We start from the raw sequence: 13,224 nt of genomic DNA on the forward strand, positions 1-13,224 counted from the left end.
CCAAATGTTTCTCCTCATCTTTACCTTTTTGTATATTTTGGTGAAGCCACCAGATACTGTGTATGTTAATTTGATTTGGAGGATCTTATCAAATTCCTTGTAGAATTTCTTTACCACTTCGTTCCTAGCAACACAAGTTGGTATATAAGTTGTAATTATTTTTCATGATAGCATTTTTGCATATACTTTTATCATTAATAACTATAATCCATGATGGGCAAACATTTCAGAACTTAATGTTTCTTATAGCCTCTAGGTCTTTATTACAACTCATGCTACCAACTACTGTGAACTTTCTTTTTATTAAGCTTCTTCTGGTTTCATGCACAGGAACATTATTCCTTCAAAAATGTGTCTAATTGTTAATCAGTGGGCAAGAATCTTACATTTAGAATATCAGTAGTCCAATTGAGATTTGTTGATGGTCTAAAATTTGTGATCCTTAGCCTTTTCTGCTTCTTTTCTCACCAATTTAGCCCTGTCATTGCAGAAGCAAGAAAAGGGCACATAGGATTGAGAGATTTAAATTTTATTTTTTCTTGTTTTGGCATAGTCAAAAGATTTAATCACTAGGTACTTATTGGTGATATGTTTCTCTATAACTAGCTAAGATGGTCTTTAAAAAACAGACTCAACTTGTTCTTGGGGACATACTTGAAGCCATACCAGGATAGTGAAATCTGTCAGTACTCTGCTGGCATAGTCTTTAAGAACCCAAGGTCATTTCTGTTATGTGATGAGGCCTGGAAATAGAATTTTTTTGAGATTTAGACTTCATGTAAAGAGAATTTTTTTTAGTATTTATTTATTTAGTTTCTCAATAGTATTTTATTTTTTTCAAATACTTATAAAGATAGTTTTCAACATTCAGTTTTTCTCCTTTCTTTCCTTATCTCCCTTTCTCCCCAAGAGAGCAAGAAATCTGATAGAGGTTAAATATGTACTATTTTTTAAAACATATTTCATATTTGTCATGTTGTGCAAGAAAAATAAGACCAAAAAGGAAAAAAAAACATGAGAAAGAAAACAAACAAACAAAAAGGTGAAAATACTATTCATTGATCCATATTCAGTCTTTATAGTTCTGTCTCTGGAAGTGATTGGCATTTTCATCTTAAGTCTGTTGGAATTGCCTTGAATCACTACGTTGTTGAAAAGAGCCAAGTCTATCACATTTGATCATTACATTATCTTCTTGTTACTGTGTACAGTGTTCTCCTGGTTCTCACTTCATCCAGCAACAATTCATATAGGTCTTTCCAGGCTTTCCTGAAATCAGCCTGCTTGTCATTTCTTATAGAACAATAATATTCCTTTACCTTCATAATAACTCATCTAGCCATTCCCCAAATGATGTCCAATTTCCAGTTCCTTCACGGAAAAAAAATTTTTTTTAAATAATTAGAGCTTTCCAAAAGTCTGATCAAGCAGTCTGTTTGACCACTTGTCAACATACAATAAATGTAATTCTTATTCAATTACAGGTTGCTATCCACATATAAAGGGCAGCAAGGTAGTATATGGGATAGAGTGCTAGACCTGGAATCAGGAAGATTCAACTTCCTGAGTTCAAATATAGCTTCAAACTAATTTTGTGACCTTAGGAAAGTGACTTAATCCTGTCTCAATTTCCTCTTTTGTAAATTAAGCTGGAGAAGAAAACAGCAAGCTCTCCGGTATCTTATGCCAAGAAAACCCCAAGTGGAGTCATAAAGAATTGGACACAACTGAAATCAATTGAACAACAACAAATACACATATGAAGTAATTCTTTGGTTGTCTTTTAGTGCAGATGTTCAGTCTCCTTTAGAAGCCCAAATACAGATTGCTCAAATTTTCATCTAGATTTTTCTAGAAAGAAAACAAAAAATGCACTTTGAAGTTTCAAAATTGCTAAATCATGTCTGTCTTATGTTGCCAAAGTGTCTTATTGGCATTAGAAATGAAATTAGGCATATATCAAGGTTTGATGACATAAGACTGGTAATTGGTTTCAATAAAAAAGGCACTTATTAATTACTAACTATGTGGTAAGGGTATTTTGAGTGACTTGGTAACTAAAAAGTAGAATTCCTACCACAATTCTTTAGATTTTGTAAAATCCATGTTAAAAGACTATATCAAATACTTTGTAATTATTGTTTCATATGTGATATAGACCCAGGCTAAGATTTCTCAACATACTTTAATAACTGAGTAATTCACTTGGAAATAAGAGGAAATGTCATTCCTGGAATCAGAACTATAACTAGGGCAGAGACACTGGGCCTTTGCCCCAGGGCAGAAAATTTATAGTAAGGGCAATAAGAGCAGAAAAGAGCTTGATTCCTTGAAGTGTCTATAATGGGGGGTGGGGAGGGGAGGGGAGGTAGAATGCTCCTTTTCTACTTTTTGCCCCAGATGAAAAAGCTGCGGTTCCCCCCATACACAATTGTGCTTTGTATAATGCTGCCCCCTGGTGTCACCATTTTCCTGATGTCATCGCTTTGGGGGGGACAAACTCCAAGCCTCCTTTGATCTCCCTATTTTAGGCCAGCCAGTTTGGCAACAGCCATTTAGTAAGCACTTGCTGCGTACTGGGGAAGTGCTCGATAAATACATTTTGAATGAATAAACTTGGGGCTAAAGCTAATTGTTGTTATTATGTGGTAGCACATATCCACCGTCTCACTCCTGCCCCTTTGTGCCGATTCCCCTCGGCGTGAGACCCATACCTGGGTGAGTGAGTGGTTTTGAGCCGAAAACTGCCTCGGGGGTGACCGCGCCGGGGCAGGGTCCGGACCCCTCGGGCCCGGGTCTCATCAAGAAACGGGAAACCCCAGCCGCTATCAGGGAGGCAGCTGCGGGGAGATGAGGCTGGAGGCCTCCACAGAGACTGAAGGGAGAGGAGGGAAAGCTTTGCCAGGCCTAGCAACTGTATCCAAGGTTGGGAGGTTTCTTTCCTTTTCTTTCCCTTCCCAGCATTAGAGAGCAGCTTGAGTTATACAGATTCTGGGGCGCCAGGCTTGTCCTCTATTCAGCTTCCTGGGTTAATTAGTAGTCTCTGTGTGTGGCTCTCAAGCAGTCACACAAAAGAGCTGTTGCAGCTGCCCCTTGTTCGTCTTCTCCAGGAGGGTGGGGGGGAGTGGGGGGGGAACCATTCAAGCATTTCCCAAGACAGGTAAGGAGAAGGAAGGAAATAAAGCTTAACTTGTCAAGCGAGTGCAAGCCCTTGTGTTTGTGCCTATGGGACCCACCTTGGTATTTGTAAGATAGAGGGAAAGTAGACGGAGAGGCCAGCAAGAGAGAGGATGCTTTTTTCCCCAGTCCGGGGGACAGTGCATGCTTGGCCCCCCTGCCACCCCCCTCCCCCCAGCCCCAGCTTCTGGAAGAGAGAGGCCGCCGCCGCCAAATCGCCTCCCCAGCCACCCCGCTAGAGCATGCAGACAGCTCCCCGCGATGCCCGGGGAGCCAGGTGGGGAAGGGGGTCTGGAGGAGCAAGGGCAGGGCTGGGCAGGGCAGGGCGAGCAGGGCTGGGAGCGCGCGCCGAGCGGGCTGGGGGCGGAGGGGCTGCTTTCCTGTGGGAGTAGTCGGCTCGCGTTTGTCACTTTGATGTGTTGCCTGGAAAGGTGGCGGCGGCGGTGGTGTTAGTGTTGTTTATAGCTCTGCCTGCTGCAGGCACGCAGGGGATGGATTTCAGAGAAGGCTCTTGCCCGATACGGAACAGCTTTCCTTTCTTCCTGCTATTGTGGTAGAGAGTGTGGTGGGGTGAGTGGTCAGAGGGAGATGGGGGGGGGGGCGGAAAAAAGCCTTGCTGCTTTTGCATCTTTCTCCTTTCTAAATAATTAAGGAGTAGGAAATGTCCGTGTCTTAGAAAGGTTCTGCTTACTGAGGGGCTGAGCCCCTCTTTCTTTGAAAGTCTTTTATGGTGGTGTGTTTTGGGGGTTTTACACCTCCCCCTCCGTTTTTCTCCTTTGCATCTTTGAGTAAGTAAATGTCTTCTAGAGAGAGGGTCATTTTCTACGTATCGTTGGATGCTGTGCTTTAAAAATAAGTGTGCCTCTTCTAAATCATACCTATTTGTATCTATTGTGCTCTGCAGGATAGCTGGAAGTTCATTTTCCTTAATGCACTTGAAGATGGCATAAAAGTCCCCATGCAACTCAGCACCTCTCTGAGTTTGTATTTGTCTCTAAATTTTCATGCCTCCAGTGTGGCAACTGAATCAGATCTTTTGATCCCCCCTTCCTCCCTTTTCCCCTTTATAATGAGATCTGGAGGGAAAAGCTACCTAATTAAAAAATTATACGTACCACTTTTTCCTGATATAAGCACTGTGACAAAACTGAATATGCATTTTTGGGGCCAGATTTAGCTGGACTCAATAAAAAGTATTTTCATATTGTTACAGGGAATAAGGGTACTGTATGCGGATGCTCAATGTTCAATAGGGAAGAATTGGCAAGATAATACCTCAATAGCTGGCAGGTTATGCTTTCTTATTTATGAAGTTGACTTGTTCACTATACCTTTTCTGGTTGTGATTACATCCTGACAAGGACACAAAAGATCACTCTCCTTCCAGATGTACCTATCTGATAGGAATTTCTCCGCCCCCCCTCAAAAAAAATGCTTTCCTAGTACTTACAGTTACATAGGACCATACTTTGCAACCTAGCTAGATTGCTTTCTATTAAAAATTCGATATAAGACCAATATTTTAAATGTTGAATTGTAAAATCCTAAAAAAAACACATCTTTAAATAACTTTTAAAGTTTATTATTTGAGGCTTTAGCTTTTTTAGAGAATAGACTGTCATCTGAATAGCATACTGTTAAGAGACCTTAAAAAAATAGATCTGAAGAGTAGTCTGCATAAATGTTGTTGTTGATATTTCAGGCATAGTATCAGTATTATTCGTTGTTAATTATGCTGAACCTTAGTCTTGACCTGTTTTTTGCTTTCATAAATAATGATTGCTTAAATAGTCTGTGATTTCTAGGGGAAGTACAAAAAAGTAGACATCTGTAATCATATATTGTTCTCTTATCCTGGAAGACATAAAATATATCAAAATAGTACCATAATTTTAACATATTGTTTACATATGAATGATGATTTTGTTGCTATGCAGTAGTAGTTGATGCCTTATGTCACTTGCCCATCCTCCTCTCCTCCTTTCAGAGCTTTCTTCTTTTGTGAGGTGATATTGAAGTTCTTAAAATCATTTTCTACCAGAGGTTTGGGGGTTTAAAAAGGAAAACTTTTCTTGAAATTCACACTTCTTGTTCTACCTAAGAAATATTGAAAATTATATATGTTGTTCCCCAGTATCATCCCTTTGGGTTAAAGACAATCTCCTACATGAATAGCAGCTGCTTTTTACAGTGTTTTTGTTATTATCTGGGGATAAGAAGGGGGAGCTATTTTTCTTTTTTTCCATCTTGTCCCTCTTCTCTCCTCCTGTTTCCTCCGCCCTCATTCCCTCCCTCCCTGCAGACTGCAGATTTGAGTTTACTTAGCTGTGACTTCTGGACACTTTTTGAGGCAGTATTGAGAATGCAGTCTTATCACGTGACCTCTTTGATGCTTTGAATGTCACTACTTTCATTTCTGTGCTAAGAAGCCTATGGACCAGAGAGTGGAATAAATATTCAAAGAACCTGATGGAGAGAGAAGTCAGGCAGAAAGTACAAGAAGGTATTAAATCTGTCTTGACTCGGGAGGAAAATGTCCAATTTATTAGGAAATGAGTTTTAGCTTGCTGTTTTTCAGTTTTACCTTTCTTCATTTAGAGCTTAACTCAGATATAATTAATAAACGTTTGAAAAGAAATTCTTTCCAGTATTTGATGACCTGAAGAACAGGTTTATATGATACCATTAAATAGTATTGAGAAGCAGGAATTGTTGACTAAGTTATCTAGGTATTCAAATGGAATTGTTTGTAAGCCAAAGTAATCACCTTCTGATAGACTTTCTATTTCCAAAGAGTTGTTCTTAGGCACCTAGGAATAAAGGTTTTATCAGATTCTGTGAAAGTAGATCCTTATTAGATTTTCTAGAGGAGAGGAGAGTTCAAAAGAGGGGGGGTTAATTAACTTTCAATAGATTTCTCATTATTTTCTGAATAGACCTGGCCCAGGTGGTCTTCCTTTTGGCTCACTATGAATTTTTGGCTTAGGTATATATTTAACCTGGAATTCCTCTAATCATTTCAATGGAGCTTTTTTTTTTTTTAATTTAAAGTTTCACAGGAATAATTGGTGATGATGGATTGTGAAATAAGAACAGCTTAAATATCTGACTTGTCAACTAAACTTAAAAAAATGTTAAGTAAAAATAAAAGATAATTATAAAAAGAAGCTAATCACACCCTCTAGAAGCTAAGATATTGTGCTAAAACACTTTTAGCTTTTCCTAGACACCACCGAAGAACTTAGAGGAAAAACACATTTGCTGGTGATGTTGCCTTTAGGTTGAGCTTTGTTTAAAATTGAGGGGTTGTGCAAGATTTATTTGCTTATGAAATAAGAGGGGAATGTGGAGGGAGATTACTGATGGAACTGTGGTAGATATATTTCAATATGTAAGCTAATAGAATTGTAACTAAGGAAAGGACAACAAATCTTTGCCCTGAGTTGAAACTTTGGAAGGTTTAACAGAACCAGCAGTTAGCAAGAATAATTAGGTTAAAATAGCCTCTTGTGTTGCTTCCTCTATCTCTCCCTTCCACTTCTCAATAGCTAAAGTTCTTCTTCAGCGATGTCCTGGTCAATCTGTTCCTCTTGTAACCTCTTGATATTCTGGGACTTCAATATAGTGTTACTTGCCTCAGGCACAAAAGTAGCTATTGCTAACAATATTGGCCTGTAAATCAGACTACTATTCTTATATATTGGGCTCAGGTGGATTAGGGATGGGGTGAAGGGAGGAGGGGAGTCAGATAATTTGTCTTTAAAACTTTAGGGAGAGTACTAGTCTCTTATCAGTGGCTTTATATTAGGAGTAAATCCTTTAATGACATCATTTTTTAATACTCATAAAATACATCACAGTAATCTAGGGGATTCTTTTTCTTGTTTTACAGCCAGAGAAATTGAGGCCCCAGATTCAAAAACTTGCTTAAGGTGCCTTGAAAAGTTAGTGATAGTCTATAACTTAGTCGACCCAATTCCTAGGATACTCCTTTATAAAAACAATCTTGTATGATTTCAAATCACAAATTTTAGTACACTGATATCAGGTGTTAGTAAACTATGACAGGTGTGCCAAATGCAAGTGGGTTTTTTCTTTTTAGTAGTAATCACAAACCAGAATGTTTGCTAAGGGCCTCCAGGGCCCCAGGTAAGAGGGGAAGTTTATGTTTGGCACATCTCACATCACTTTCTGTGCTATTCTTTGAAACAGTTTTACAAAACTGTGAATATGAGGCCACATTTTGGAATGGAAAGTGCTTATCTACTCAGCAGAGACCCGAGTTCTAAGACTGACTTGGATATTGGGCAAGCTACTGAAACTTTGAATTTGTTTCATCATCTGTAAAGTAGGTATAATAAGAATTTAACTAATTACTTCATAGTGTTGTGATGAAAACAATTTCCCTATAAACTTGAAGTGATATATATATATATATATATATATATATATATATATATATATATATTTATATATCCGTAAAGCAAAACTTGAAAGGACTTAGAGATCATGTCTGCTGCCTCTGCCCAAGCTTTTAACCTCAGATCTATTTGTCTCTAGTAGTTCTCAAATATTTTGGTCTAGAACCCTTTTACAGCCTTAAAAATTATTGAAGATCCTCCCAAAGAGTTATATGAGTTTTATCTATTGGTAATTTGTCATCTTAGAAATTCTAACATCTTAGTATTGTTATGAAAATAGTTTGACCTCATAGACTCCCTGGAAGTCTTGGGAACTTCTCCAACATTAAAAAACATTGATCTAGTTTTACACATGAGGAAATGTGGGCCTAGAAAAAGGAATTAAATTGTTCAAGGTCATTCAGTTAATAAAAAGCAGATTTTCTCAAATTACTATATCAAGTTTGCTTCCTCCTCATCATAATAATAAGAATAAGAGCTAACATTTATAAAATGTTTTAAGGTTTGAAAAATGATTTATATGTTATTTCATTTGATCCTTAACAAATCTGCAGAGTAGGTTTTGCTATTATTCCCATTTCACAGATGAGGGAATTGCCATTGAGAGGCTATACTTATCTTAACATGGCTATTAAATATCTGAGAGAAGACTGGAATTCAGACTTTCATGGATCCAAGTCTAACATTCTTTGTGCTGTGTCATCTATTTGCTTCCCTATATGATCTCTTTAGCTTAAACATTATGAATTTGCCAGAACTCTTCCTAGGGGTTGGTTGAATTTTATTTTTAAAATTTAAAAATTGTATTACCCTTGTTCCCAAATATCCTACCTACTCCCACTCTTTCCCACCCATCAAGCCATTCCTTGTAACAAAGAAAAGAAAAAAGAACGGGTAGTGAATTTTAAAAGAACCAATATAAATTTGGAACACAAAATCTTACTGAAATAAATATTCAAAACTCTCTTTATACATATTTGGAAAAATAAAATACTATTGAGAAGAAAAAGCACCAATATAAATCTTTAATTTGTTTCCCATTTGTTTTCTCATCATATCCTTCTGAATTCTGTCTCCTGTTCTCTATTTTCTAAAATGGCTCCCTTCCCAGAAGACCAAAGGGATGCAGAGTGGTTTAGTGGATAGGGAGTACAAGACTTGGTATCAGGAATATCTGGGTTTGAATTTTGTCTCTGGTAGTTATTAGCTATATTATTTTTGAGTCTCATTTTCTTCTTTTGTAAAAGGAGCATAGACCTATCTAAATGATTTACTTCATAAGAGTCTTGTGAGGCTCTTTTGAGAATGTCTATAAAAATCTGTATAATAACAACAAATATATCTTACATGTAAAAGGGCTTTAAAATTTGCATAGCACTTGATAGGTGAAATTGGACATTGAGATGATTTTGGTGGCAGTTCCTATTTTTCACAACAGAACAGCAAAGAGTATGATAAGCTCTTTTAATTATTGCCCAAGCCAACTCTTTTGACCTGTAGATCTCCTGCTTCCCCTGATTTTCTTTTCCTAACCTCAATGGAATTGTTACATTAAGCTATTTTAGACAACCCCTCATTATGTACATACAAATTTATGACTTATAGCAATATGTAAAAAGTTCTGGGATGTCAATAGTATAAGGGAACTTTTTTACCATGGTAGATAGAACTTTTGCTGTGACTTGGTAGATATATTTTAGAGAGTTGTTTGAGACGCATAAGGGTTAAATGACTTGCCACATAGCCAGTAAGTGCTGGAGTTAGGGTTTGAATCAGTCTTCATTTCTCCAAACCCAGTCCTATATTCATCATTAAACTATACTGCTTCTGAACTTATGGAGCATTCAGAATAAACCCTGTTTTATGCTACCTGCTGTGATTATGGTCATTTCTCCTTGCTGTAAGCTGGTATATTGTCAAGTAATGATACAAAAGAATTGAATATTGACTAAAGCAGAATATAATTGGGAAGGGTCAGTCTTCTGGAAGAACTGGCATGTTAATCTAAAATATAAATGATTAAAGAAAACCATCCATATTTTCCTTTGGTAAAGTCCTATTCCATTGTCTCATTGTGGCACGAAGGTGGTTTTTGATTCTGAAATACCATATAAAAAGACTGTGAACTTTGAGACAATGTGCCAAGCTAGAAATATTTCAAGTATGATCATAATGATGGCTTACCTGTTTGTTATTTGAAGATAAACTTAATTAGGTCAGAGTTGGTCATCAAGTGATGAAGATTTTCAGCCTTTCTCCAAATCATGAAAACCATTCGCCAAGGCCTTATGTGGTTGTGAGCTTTATCAGCATATGAAGAACTCATGCTGATGAAATCATATATCCTTGATTTAGCCAGTGATTTGACTGTATGCTATTTTGGGACAATCTGTCTGACTGTTCAGCTGGTTAATTGAGATTTGACAATAAGTGGATCTAAAATTAACTTTGGCATGTTGAGTAATGATAGCTGAATCTTATCACCAACCATGCTCCTCCCTTCCCTGCCACACACCTGGACCATAGAATTTTAAAAGCTGGAAGGGACTTCCAGGAAGAGACCATTTAGTTCAACTTGTGTATTTATAACTAAAGAACATAATGCCCTGAAAGGTTAGGTGGTTTCCCTAAGGTCACATGTCTAATTAGATGCATATCCACACCAAAACAAAAATCGATTTTTTTTTGTTAGATCTGATGCTTTTTAATATACCATGACAACCTATATATACCGTCTCCCCTAAAAAAATATATCATTAGTAGACCAAGAATAGACACACCTAGAGAAACTGTATGGAGAAGTACATGAGCAACAAATGTGCATGACTATAGTATGTGTAACCATGGGAATAACTAACATCTGTAGTATTTCAGGGCTGATAAGGTTCCCTAGTGGTATATATAAAAGGATCATAAGTTTAGGATTGGAAAGTTTAGGATAGAGGGTATCCTTTCTAACCCTTTCATTTTATATATTATGAAATAAAATCTCAGATAAATTGAATGAATTGCTGAGTTACATAGTGTCTAAGGAGGCAAATCCAAATCTTGCTTTCTCCACTGTCACTGTGATGATTCCATACTGGTCTGATCCCTCTGCTCATGTGGCATGGGGTTTCTGCCAAGTAGTATTCTAATGGTTTTGGGGTTCACTGTTAGGTGTTTCTCCACTGGGTATCTGCTGAGCTTTTCTCTTATCAACTTCTGAGTTGTATCTTTTTTAGGCACCTGCTGGTCAACTCAGCTCTTTCTTGCTAGGAGGCCTTTGTCTGATAAAAACAAGCTGACATCTTCTTAGTTACAGCCAGATATGAGCTAGCACCACAGTCCAGCAGAATGACCCCAGGCTAAGATTAAATCTATATTTTGAATTTCACTTTGTCCTGCTAAGAGAATCCATGTCATTATCTCAGACTGATAGCTATCTTAGGGTTAGAATATCTTTGCAATTCCCATTTAATTTCTTGTTGTAAAACTACAGCTTTTATGAATAATTTCTGAGACTGTTCTTTCAAGAAACAATTTGAGCATTTTTCTGGCCCTCCCCCCCACCCCATTCAGTTTCCCCAACTCTAAAATCACTGTTGATCTTTCAAGCAGATGAAAAAAATGGGGGCAGAATATAAGAGAACCATACCACTAAGTGGATCTATGTGGGATATCCATCTCAATGCTTTGTTCTGAAAGAGATGCTTCAGAACTATGATTTGAAATCATCACTGTAGATTGCTGTATCAATGAAGAACAGCACATCGCCTGTAACTTTTTGAGGAGTTAAATAACTCCTCCATTTGCACAACTCTCTTCTCTGGGTTCAGGGATTGTTCTTGAAATCACTGCTTCTTACTCTTATGATTTTCTCTTATATTTATGTTTCTTTTGAGACTTTGCTTCTGATCCCTCTTGCATGTTGTGTCCCCTACTGGCCAAATAACTCCCCTCCTAAGTTACATGGCCACAGGGGGTGAGAAGAGAAAAAAAAATCTCCTTAACTCTTATTGGAATCTTCTCCACAGGTACCTTCTGGATTGCAATCTCACCCACTGGGCAGATATGCCCAGGATTTAGTTATTTAAAACCTCCAGGAGGATCAAGAATTTTTTTTGCTTAACTAATTGAGTTGTTTCTTCTTATACTTCTTTTGGAGAGATGTTTATGCCGTGGTACCACCAACTGTGGCCAAATTCCTTTTTATAGTTAGTTTTTAACTTCTTTTAAAACCTTGTGATTTCATGAAGAGCTATCTGGTGATGGTAATGGAGTAGAGATTGATCAAAGACCATTTTCTCATATAAGCATTGCAAATTTCATTAAAACATATCACTACTCCTATTACTATTACATAATGACTTTGAAATAGCTATTTTTTCATTTGTATAAAAATTAATTGGGAAGAAATATAAATAATCAGTGTAAGCAAAAAACTGAATAATTTTTTTGGAAAATGAATTAAAAAAATGTTTACTCATATGGATCTAGGTCATTCTGGAAAAGCATCTACTACCTTATCTTTTTTCCACAAATTATCAGATGAACTTTGTCTGTTCTCTGCTATTCGTATTTTGAAGAGCCTCAGCACAATATGTAATTTCAACTATTTCTCATATGAAAATATTATATTTTATTGTCCCTCATATGTGGAGATGGTATTGGTAGTATTGATATTGTATATTTGAAAAAAATTATTATGCATTTTAAACTCTTCGTAATAGTAAACATACCCATTTTTTAGAAAGTAAAAAATAACATCTGAATGATATCTATGTGAATGAATGGTAGGAAGCCTTGTCTTTTCAGAAGGTAAGTATTATGGGGCTAAGAGCTTTACCAGCAACCTCTTAGTATAGGGCTCTTTGGAAGAGCCCTCAAGGGACCCACAAATTATAGTATGGGAGTTCTGCAGAATGGATGCTAGAGGATTCCTTGAAAACATTAATCTCTGGGTCCTGCTAAGGGTGCCGCCTCAAAGAGTGGGGTCAGATCCAATATCATCTTCTGTGGACTATCTAGTTTCTCTAATCTGGCTGAACACTGATTTTACTTCTCAAGCCTTGTAGCCAAATTCTTCAGGAAGAAAAGGATTCACAGTTGCATGATTCCATTTAGGGAAGGTAGGTGTCCAACCTATATAGATGTTTGCTACTGTGTTACTCTGCATTTGTCATAAAGTCAGGCATTTAGAAGCCTTTAGGTGGGCTCCAAATGATTACAGAATAAAGTTTTATTGTATTATTTTGTCATTTAACACTTTTCATCATATGGCTCCAATCAGCCTTTCTAACCTTATGTGCACTATTACTGGTCTTAGTCCTCTCCTGAATTAGCCATTCTTATGTTCATATGCTTATGTTCTGTCCCATACTAGATAGACTTTCTACCTTTCTCTCTGCTTCTCTGAATCTGATCCATTAGCGCCTAGTTTAAGTCCCAGCTACTCTGTGAAGCCTTCCATGATAATATCAGTGCTCAGCCATCCCTTCACCTCCTGAGCTCCTTATAGTATTTATTCTATGTTCTCACATAGCACTTGTCATTTTCCTTGAAAGAAGAGGCAGTTTCTTTTTTAAAATTATTAATATTCTCAGCAATTGCTTGCCTTGTATTTGGATCATAGCTTTAGAGCTGG

At 37.2% G+C, this 13,224-nt stretch overlaps 1 protein-coding gene across 6 annotated transcripts in view; it reads left to right on the forward strand.

Annotated features, from left to right (window-relative positions):
• Positions 1 to 3,070: 3,070 nt before the first annotated feature.
• The window catches only part of APBA2 (amyloid beta precursor protein binding family A member 2), a 339,818-nt gene continuing 329,664 nt past the window's right edge, over positions 3,071 to 13,224 (forward strand). For 3 of the 6 annotated variants that reach the window (XM_031955464.1, XM_031955470.1, XM_031955469.1), the window contains exon 1: positions 3,071 to 3,160. The gene's annotated coding sequence lies outside the window, so the exon portion shown is untranslated. Of the gene's footprint in view, positions 3,161 to 3,625; positions 3,748 to 5,437; positions 5,681 to 13,224 lie in introns of those variants that run through there. The other 3 variants (XM_031955468.1, XM_031955466.1, XM_031955465.1) reach the window with 3 other exon arrangements.

Source organism: Sarcophilus harrisii, chromosome 2 (genome assembly GCF_902635505.1).
Source record: "Sarcophilus harrisii chromosome 2, mSarHar1.11, whole genome shotgun sequence".
In the NCBI taxonomy this organism is placed as follows: domain Eukaryota; kingdom Metazoa; phylum Chordata; class Mammalia; order Dasyuromorphia; family Dasyuridae; genus Sarcophilus; species Sarcophilus harrisii.